The sequence below is a fragment of the Ips typographus genome, linkage group LG2, assembly GCF_016097725.1.
Source record: "Ips typographus isolate SLU linkage group LG2, UJ_Ityp_2.0, whole genome shotgun sequence".
Lineage (NCBI taxonomy): Eukaryota > Metazoa > Arthropoda > Insecta > Coleoptera > Curculionidae > Ips > Ips typographus.
Window position 1 is genome coordinate 17,098,294 of NC_138423.1, and position 9,822 is coordinate 17,108,115.

Genomic DNA, 9,822 nt, shown 5'->3' on the forward strand with positions numbered 1-9,822 from the left:
TTAGATTCGGATTCAGCGTTGAACTATTCTGAAAATTACTTTGAGATGCTCTGGTCCAAAACCGTGTATACTTGTGTAATTGGTCAAATTTTCTTTTTTAAATGACGACATATAAATGAAAACTATTACATACATTGCAAGAAATTCCAAGACGATTTACAAGTGGAGGGATTGGAGCAGACGAGTTTAATTTTACTTACCTGTTGAGTATGTATAACATTTACATAACAAATTAGCGGTACAGTTTTCTTTTAATTATTTCCAGTTTTTCATTTTCTGAGCCTTAATCACTTACGGTGTTCTTTCAAGCACAGTCCTGAGAGTCCCACTTCTTTGGGATATTGGAACCTAGAGAAAAGCAATTTTATATTTTTTGCCGCCCGTACCTACAGCATCTTTGAATTACATGAATTTCCATCTGAGAGATACTGAGGCATTTTCCCACTGACTGAGAATATTTAGTTCTTGGTAGTGTATTTCTCCAGACGGTACGTGATAAAATCACTTGTGCACTCTGTTTTGTTGCTTAGCTAGTAAAAAAAGTCCTTAATCCAATTATATAAAAGTTAAACATCTTAAACATTGTCACAAAAAAATTAAAATTTAATTTTGACTTTGAGAAACATTATTTATTTACAACCCGAAATTGCAAGCATTAGATTCGAAATTTAAAATAGAATTCATGAAAATGTAGGTGCAAAATCAGAATGGAAAAATGATCATTTAAAGCTTTTATGGTTAATAACTATTGGAAAAGCAGTTATAATTTGGAAAGTAATGTTTTAAATCTCAAAACCGTCAAGGATTCCGGTGTTGTTCTAGTCTACATAATTATTGCTACTTTTGAGCCATTCTACGTCTGTTGGGACTACATTGGACGCTGAATTTGGCTCCTTCGTGGTCAATGTATGCCAAATTGTATTCTTTCGTCTCAAAATCGGCAAAGATCGATTCCATGTTGTTCTAGTCTTAAAAATTGTTACTTTTGAGCTATTATACGTCTGTTGGGACCACATTGTCTTCAAAATGAAAGTAAGTAAAAAATCTTCATTCTTCTAATAAATAAGAGAAAAATGGTTAAAAAAACAACAAAATAGGCAGGAAAATATGTAGACACATTATCTAAAGCCTAGTGTGCTTTTAGAAAGTCAACATAAGGAAAAATCATGCAGTATCTGATTGTATGCTCAGAAACAAAAATTCTGTATATCATTAACCGGTAACTACAAGTGACGAACGTGATTCTCTATGGTAAGTACATCTCGTAGAATGTCACATATCAAAAATCCTTTGTCGACAAGCTCATTAGTTATGTAATATCTACTTTTAAATTGGCATTTACACAATGCTTAAGTCACATAACTCTCAGGTTTTATTGATGCGATTACGTGTAACGAAGAAGATACAATAAATCTCTATTTCGGAAGGTAAAAGGTGGGTTGCGTAGTCAGCCATTCAGCATATGTTGCGGAATAAAAGAACTGTGAGGCCCTATATCTTGACGTATAAAGTATCGATAAAACCACTTTAACCACCGGAGATCAGCTCCGGATGACACTGAACTTAGATCGATGGTTGATATAAAACGTAGTGGAAGAAACAATACTGAATTAGGTTGACATGGTTGGTATAAAAGGAAGGATTTATTAAAAAAAGGTTCTTAAAGAACTTTTCCCATAAAAAATTCCAATAAAGAATTTTTCAGTTTATGGGAATTTTCTAAAACAATAAATAAATATGTATAGCATATCACTGAACTTAGGGAGCAAAATTTGCGACGCCGAAAAAAATTTAGTAGTATAAAGAAGAAATTGATATCATAAACATCTTCCTAAATAGTATAATAATCTTTTAAAACATGTCATGTGACATATCAAACTTTTTAGATATTAAAATATAAAACACTCTATACTATTCAGGTACATACTAAATAGGTAGAGTTAATAGTATCATCGCCATCTGTTGGCTTTAGTTCGACTTTCCTTTCTACTACTCGTAGATAGTTAAAATTTCGCCTGTAGTTTCCTGGGTTTGACTTTACCGTGCATTTGATGGTACTGGAAAGATGGCGCTGTGTGTATGAGTTGTGTTGATTATACCAATTTTACTTTACCAGGAAATTTTGACCGGTAAATCAATTCTAAATTACGAATATTATGTTTGAGGCAGGAAATTTTAATGCCGCTTTTCTCCCTGGTTGTACAAAAAAGTTTTTTTAGGTTATTGGATAGGGTGTTTATGAAAAGTTTCAAAAATTTTTATGTTATTGAATAGGAAATTTAATGAGGATTCCAAAAATGTGCTTAAAATAGTCATTTTTCTCACTTGAAGTGATTTGACAAGAAATTTTTTTTTCTCTGTCAAACTGTGCTCAAAAGTCACATTGAACTTGAAAAGTCAATATATTTCTTGACAGGATTAATTTCGAGGTTTTTATTTAGTTAGGCAGTCACATGACTAACTTAAAATTTAAAAAAAACTGTTTTAAGCACATTTTTGGAATTCTCATTACATTGTCGATTCAAAGTTTGGTACAGTCAGGTAGAAAAGCGGTGTCAAGGTTTGAACTGCCAAATATTGACTTCAAACACCTGATCCTCACTAAATTTCCTATTCAATAACCGAAAAAAAAACTACAAAATTTAGTACAATCAAAAAGAAAAGCGTGTCAAAATTTGAACTACCAGAAACCCAGTTTGAAGAACAGTCCAGGACAAAATCGCTGGGAAAACCCAGTTGTAATAAGAAAAAGTTTGTATTAAACACATTTTCTGAATTCTCATTAAATTTCCTATCTAATAACCTGAAAGAACACTGCGAGATTTGGTACAGTCAGAGAGAATAGCGGTGTCAAAGTTTGAACTGACAGAAACACAGTTCAAACAGACAGTCAACGACAAAATCACCTCTAAAACCTACTTGGAGTGAGAAAATGACTGTTTTAAGCACATTTTTGAAATCTTCATTAAATTTTCTATCCAATAACCTGAAAAACCAGTACAATCAGTGAAAAAAGCGGTGTTTAAGATTGAACTGCCAGAAACACACTTCCAAAAGACAGTCAAGGACAAAATCGCCTCTAAAACCCACTTGGAGTGAGGATTTCAAAAATGTGCTTAAAACAGTGTTTGTCCTTTTAAACTGTATTTCTGTCAGTATAAAGTTCAAACTTTGACACCGCTTTTCTCCCTGACTGTACCAAATGTTGTAGTGTTTTTTTAGGTTATTGGTTAGGAAATTTAAAGAGGATTCCAAAAATGTGCCATTTTTCATTCCAGGTGGGTTTGACAAGCAATTTTGTTTCTGAATGTCAAACTGTGCTCAAAAGTTGCAAAAATCAGGGTTTAGAAAAATTTTCTTCGCAATATTTGATACAAAACGTGTTTCTGAGATTTATGACCGTTATTTTGACGGTGGTCACGTGACTGCTTGGCTAAATTATCCTCCAAAAACCACGTGATATCTGTGACTAATGTCAAAACTGTCAAAATTTGCAAGAATTACAGTTTAACACAGTTATCTTACAGATTTAGAAACCAGACGTGTTTCTGAGATTTATTTCAGCTATTTAGTTTTAAGTCTCATACTTTCATAGTTTTTCCGGCGTTTTCTAGTCAGAATGCTCAGTTGTGATTCAAAGTTTCACAAATCTTATATTAACTTTAGATATTTTGATTATTTTAGGTAACAACTATTAGCTGTCTACTGTTAGCATTAACTAGTGAGGGTGTTGTGTTTCAGCATGTGTGTTTCTCTATTTTGATCTGTTCTCATTTCCTAAGAAGAAGTCTCAAGCTTTCTGTACATTTTTTCCCCACAAATAGGTGTTAAGTCTGGTCTTGTCTTTTCCCATTGGTTGTTCTCTTAAGGTTACTAATCATTCTGCGTACCGTATCTAGCTTGTCAGTTTTTGTAATTTATTTATTCGCTTATATTATTTGAAATTAGATAATTGTAGTAGTTTTTATGTTTTTTCGTGTTGAATTTCTTCATTTGTTGTGTGGTTTTTTTTACATATTTATATACGCTGCACCTTTCAGTCATCATTACTTGCAGATTTTCAATTAGGTTAAGTGGTTAACCAGATTATGAAGTTCATCTTCTCGATTCTTTCATACTAATCGATTGTCTAATGGTCCCAACATTTCTCACTCACTAATCTATATGCTTGCTATAAACATCTTGTTTTGTTGCCTTCATTCATTTTTGACACTTTGTGGAACTCCGTGATAGTTGTAATGAATTACCCGACCTTAAATTAGTGAAAAAGGAGTATAAACCGAATAGTTGTTGTGCAATACTTGGTGACATCTGTACTCAACTCTATGAGTTAGAAAGTACAGATGGCGTTCCCAAATCTAGAAACAGTCACCAGATGTTGCACAACAACTATCATTTCTGGCATCCAGTTACTATACTGGAATGAAGGTTTTGTTCTGCTTGACTGACTTAACCTGAGACAGAGCAAACAGACTTGCGTGTTTCTATTTTAAAGAGAGAGACCTTTTTGAGATATAATCCGTGGTTTTATTAGAAATTTGACAGGTGCCATTTTTTGTATAATTTTTAACACCTGTCAAACTTATTACCTAATGATATATCTCAAACAGTTAAGATAAGAACAGCAAGTCATTTCGCTCTATCTCATTCTGGTTATATTAGCTATGATAGTCCAAAACCTAAAAATGTCATTCAAATGTCAATATAAAAAATTGAAATTAATAGTAATATTCAATAATATACAGGATGTTCCATTTAAAATAATCAAAACATGTCAAGAATTTGACTAGTATGTTTTATGTAGTTGGCATAATTTAAACTATGCTATCGATTAAAATTAACAGAGTTGGCTAGTGAGAAAAATATCATTCTGTATATAAATAGCAATGAGATTACTCTAACTAGTTAGGCAGTCCAGTGAAATGTCAAAAACAGCTGATTAAAACTTTTGGAAGGGCAAACACGGCCATTAAAAGTCTTTTTAATGAATACTGAGAGACTTTTAGCTTAAATTTAGTGATTTTCTAAGGACTTTTAGTTGATAATTCATAAATTGCCTGCCAAATTCATAAGAAAGTGTATTTTAATGGCCGTGTTTGCCATTAAATGGAATACTCTTTTTCTCAGGTTATGTATACTTCTTAATTACTTTTTTGATGTCATTTATTACTACTTAGGCCGGGATTACCCAACTTCATAGTCATAGTTGTAATCATAAACTTTTGTCCATAACCACCCATAGAAAACAAAGTAGTCCAGGTTACGTGTTTGCTATGTGTTTATGATTACGACTTAAGAAATTGGGTAAACCAGGCCTTACTTTCTTTAATAAATTTTAATAATTTTTTTCACCTTTCTTTGCCTTAAACAGTATATTTTCTATAAACAATTCATTGTTTTAATATTTCGACTAGACATCAGACAGAATTTGTCACAGTGGCGCCACACTGACCTCACCTGCTGGGCAGCCATCAAATTGTTTAGACTCAATTTAGTTAGAACACAAAATCTGATAAACAACAATTTTACAATTAGTCGTATTATTCACATTTTCCAACTTTTTTACACCCTAATTTTAGCCAAATTAAAGTAATTTAGCCGACAATCGGCTTTTGTAGCCGACTGAACTTTTAACGAATAAAGCGGCCTTATTTGCCTGTCACAGCCATGTCAAATTGACCCCTATAATTTTATCTGATCCCCCTGAGAATACACCAATGAAAAATGTATCCATTGTTTCCCCGTATTAGGTACATGTTTTTGTTTGCACTGTATGAAACATACTGGAATTATTCTATTATAGTAGATGATGATCAATTTTTAATAAATATAATTTTTCCATCAATATTGATGTTTACTTGAGCTTTAAGTACAGATCAGGTACTAAAAGTCACCTGCCATAGTGCTTATGCCGATGCCGCAAGGTCTTTTTTTCCTGTACCGAAGATAATCCCATATAATAGCTTAAATACCATATCGGCTTTGAGGAACGTTAAAACCTAAAGTTTTTTGATTGACAGGTAAATTTGAAATCCACTATTTTCTGTGGTTTGAATATTTTTATAACTACGTAGGTATCTAATTCATCTAATAACCGTTCCCAGACTGGGATCAGTTGCTCTCTATGATTATATGTATAATAATTAATGGTTGGATACTTCCGTTAAAATATAGATAATGAGACCTGTAGATTATTTCAAATAATACTCTCTAAATGTCGGTTTTACTTTTTTTAGATCCAAATTCTGATCTATGTTTACCACCGATTGAAAGACTAATTAGTTTTTCTTCTGTATGCAACTAAAATATAGCTAAAAACCGTTTTCAACTGGCACTCTTCTACGAAAGATTGAATACATTGACCAAAGGAAAAAAATTAGGCGTTCCTTAATCACAAAAGCAAAGAAATATTTCAATCTAGAGAAGAATACGTCGAGAAACAGAATGAGAGGCAGACGAACAGGAGCAATCCTAGTCACACGAAGAAGAAGAAGAAGCTGGCGGTCATCAAGGTTCTGGAAAAACGAATATGTATACTATAAAAATGTCCAGTTTGACAAATTTTATCTGAAAAAAACTTGTCAGAGATTTTCGTTACCGTCAAAAACTTTCATTCCGCAAATAAAAGTTTAGAGTTAAATTGAATGGTAATTTTATTCAAAGATTTGATTAGGATCAAAAAGTACAGTTTTTGGTTGATTTCAAGACAACGATTTGATAATTTCAAGACAACGATTTGATAATGCCTTAGTTAGGTATAGCTTGGAGGTCTATTCCTGTGTTTCTCAGCTCGATGTACATGTGTAATAAAGAGTAAAACTCTGGCATTGGTTAGTGTCATTTGTGTAAAGATGACAAGAACAAAGGATACAAAAAATGAAACTCTGAGATACGTCAGTTATTTGGTCTAATGCATGCAAACCCCGCAGTCACGGTCCCCAAAATCCACATATTTTAAAATCTTAATCATAAGTTTATGACTCAGTCCATAAAATGCTTTTGAATAATCCAAATACTCTAGCGTCGTAACTTTTTTGCAGTTACCAGAAGTATGCCATCAAAAATTGTAAGCATTGCTGCAGCTATTTTCAGGACGAGGGAGCTATCTTATTAGATGGTAGGCAATATTCCGTTCAGAAGCACATTTACAGCTTTTTCAATGATAGATAGGTAGTAAGTAATATGTTCACAGGACGCAAATCGCTCAGATACTCAGACTTGAATATGAAGGGAATATGGAAAAGTAAATGTTGCAAATATTTTCATATTAGTTACTGACTGGTAAATTGATGCCTAATACACCGAAATACAACAAACAACTCCTGAGAACCAACTAATTGGCGCAAATATGCTCGTGCTTGAAGGAGATCCTCTACATCATACAATGTGCTCTAAAATTAGTAATTAAAATTGATAACATGATGAGCAACCCTCAAAATACTAGTAGTTCAACAGGGTTATATAATTCATTCCTCCAGGAAATAAGTAAGCCCAGGAAGTAAATAATATGCTACAAAGAGCAGCAACAGAAGAAACATATGACAACGTACATCTAACCAAATTTTGGGAAGCACTTGAGAACAGTAACATCAGTGTTGAACTTTTAAAAGCTATAAAATCACTATATGAAAATTCCACAGCCAAAGTCAGAATAGACAATAAACTTACAGGTGGATTCAATGTAACTAAACTCAAACCAGGTTGTATCACCAACGCTGTTTAAAATTTACCTGGTTCAAACTTTAAACATGTGGATAAGAAAGTGGCAGGTCATGGACATCCCACTCACCAACACACATATAAATATACAGTCTATATTTTGCTGATGATCGAATTATATTAGGCACAGAAGTAACAATAGTGTGCATAAAAAGATAAAAGAGTTTACTGGAACTGATTGGAAACAAAAACCATACATCCTTGTGGACAAAGGAGGAAATGTATTGAATATTAAAGATTAAATGACCCTATGAGTGGTGAAATACATTGAAACCCTTTTTAATGACCAAAGAAAAGAAATAACAAACACAAAAATGAAATTGGACCATCTATTTTAAAAGAAGAAGTGCAATAAAGTTAGCAGAAGATGGGAAAGCTCCTGGTCTTGACGATCTAACAGCAGATGTGCTTAAGCTGATTGAAGAGCAATATTTGGGTCCTGTGACAATTCTGATTAATAAGATCTATGAAACAGGAATAATACCAGAAGAGTGGCTTCGATCTACATTGGTCGCAATTCTTAAGAAGCAGAATGCCAAGAAATGCGATGAACACCGTACAATCAGCATAATGAGCCACACACTAAAGATGTTCCTCAAAATCATACACCGTAAAATGTTTAAGAAGCTGGAAGAAAATTTCGTCGATACTCATCTGGTGGTCTGTTTGGGTTTAGAAACGGAAGTGGTACGAGCGAAGCCTTGTTTGCCTACAATGTCTTGATATCAACCAAAAGGTCCACACCTGTTTTTTGACTACCACAAAGCATTTGATAAAGTGAGACACAAACAAATAATAGAAGCTCTGAAACGAAAAACCCTCGACAAAATAGATATACAAATAATTATTGTGAACCTGTATTCAAACCAAAGTGCGTCTGTCAACAAGGTTGTGTTCTTTCGCCACTCTTCAACCTGTATTCAGAGGAAATTTTGACCAAAGCCCTCGAAAATGAAGAAGGTGGAATACGAAATAACGGTATTCCACTAAACAATTTGCGCTATGCGGACGATACAGTACTTCTCGCCGAAAACATATCCAACCTTCAAATTGTGTTGAATAACGTCATCACATCTAGTCAAGAATATGATCTAACACTCAACGTTAAGAAAACCAAATACATGATTGTTACCAAAACTGAATTGCCCAATGATGATCTGTATGTGGAAGGCGAGAAGCTGGAGAAAGTCGAGAGGTATGACTACTTGGGAACAAATGTCAACTGTTTTGTGGACTATTGTTCAGAAATAAAGATTAGCATTGAAAAGACCCGTGCATCCTTCATGAAGAACTCGTATGCTCAAATGGTATGTATTCTCGATCCTTCTGTATGGCGTGGAAGCTTGGACCCTGAACGTATATTGCGGGCAAAAATTGGAAGCCTTCGAGATGTGGACATACCGTAGGATGTTGAAAATACCATGCACCATGAAGTTAAAAAAAGAAAACTGCAATACCTCGGACACATTATGACTATGAGAGGTCAAAGATATGAGATCCTGCCATTGATAATCCAGGAAAAGGTCGTAGGAAGTAGGTCTGTTGAAAGGAGGAGAATATCCTAGCTTAAGAACTTACGAGAATATTACATACGAACTTATTCAAAGCCGCAGTTTCCAAAGTAAGGATAGCAGTGATGATAGCAAATCTCCGACATTTCGATGGTACATGAAGAAGAAGAGGGTACTTGAGGTAAGCATATCATTTACATTCGATATAGAAAAGACGGAGTAGGTATGTAATAACAAGAGAATAGAACAGTTTATTATTAATTAACCAACGATCACTGATATGGTATGGTCACGTGCAGAAAATGGCAGAAGAACGATTTCCGAAACAGATATTGAACTGGAACCCCCAAAAAAGGAGAAACGACCACTGCAACCAAACCTAACTTAACATAAAGTTTGCAAGAAAAGCGTAGAAGGGTATGCAGAAACGGTTGTGCTGGCTAGTTGCTCAGAAAATACAATTATACAGAAGGCAAACTGATAAAAGACGAATGAAAAGAAAAAATATCTTAAACTAAAGAATAAATTGTAATAAATGATTACAAGCTATTGCAACCATTTAGTGTTTACTGGGCGGATTCATGAATCTACT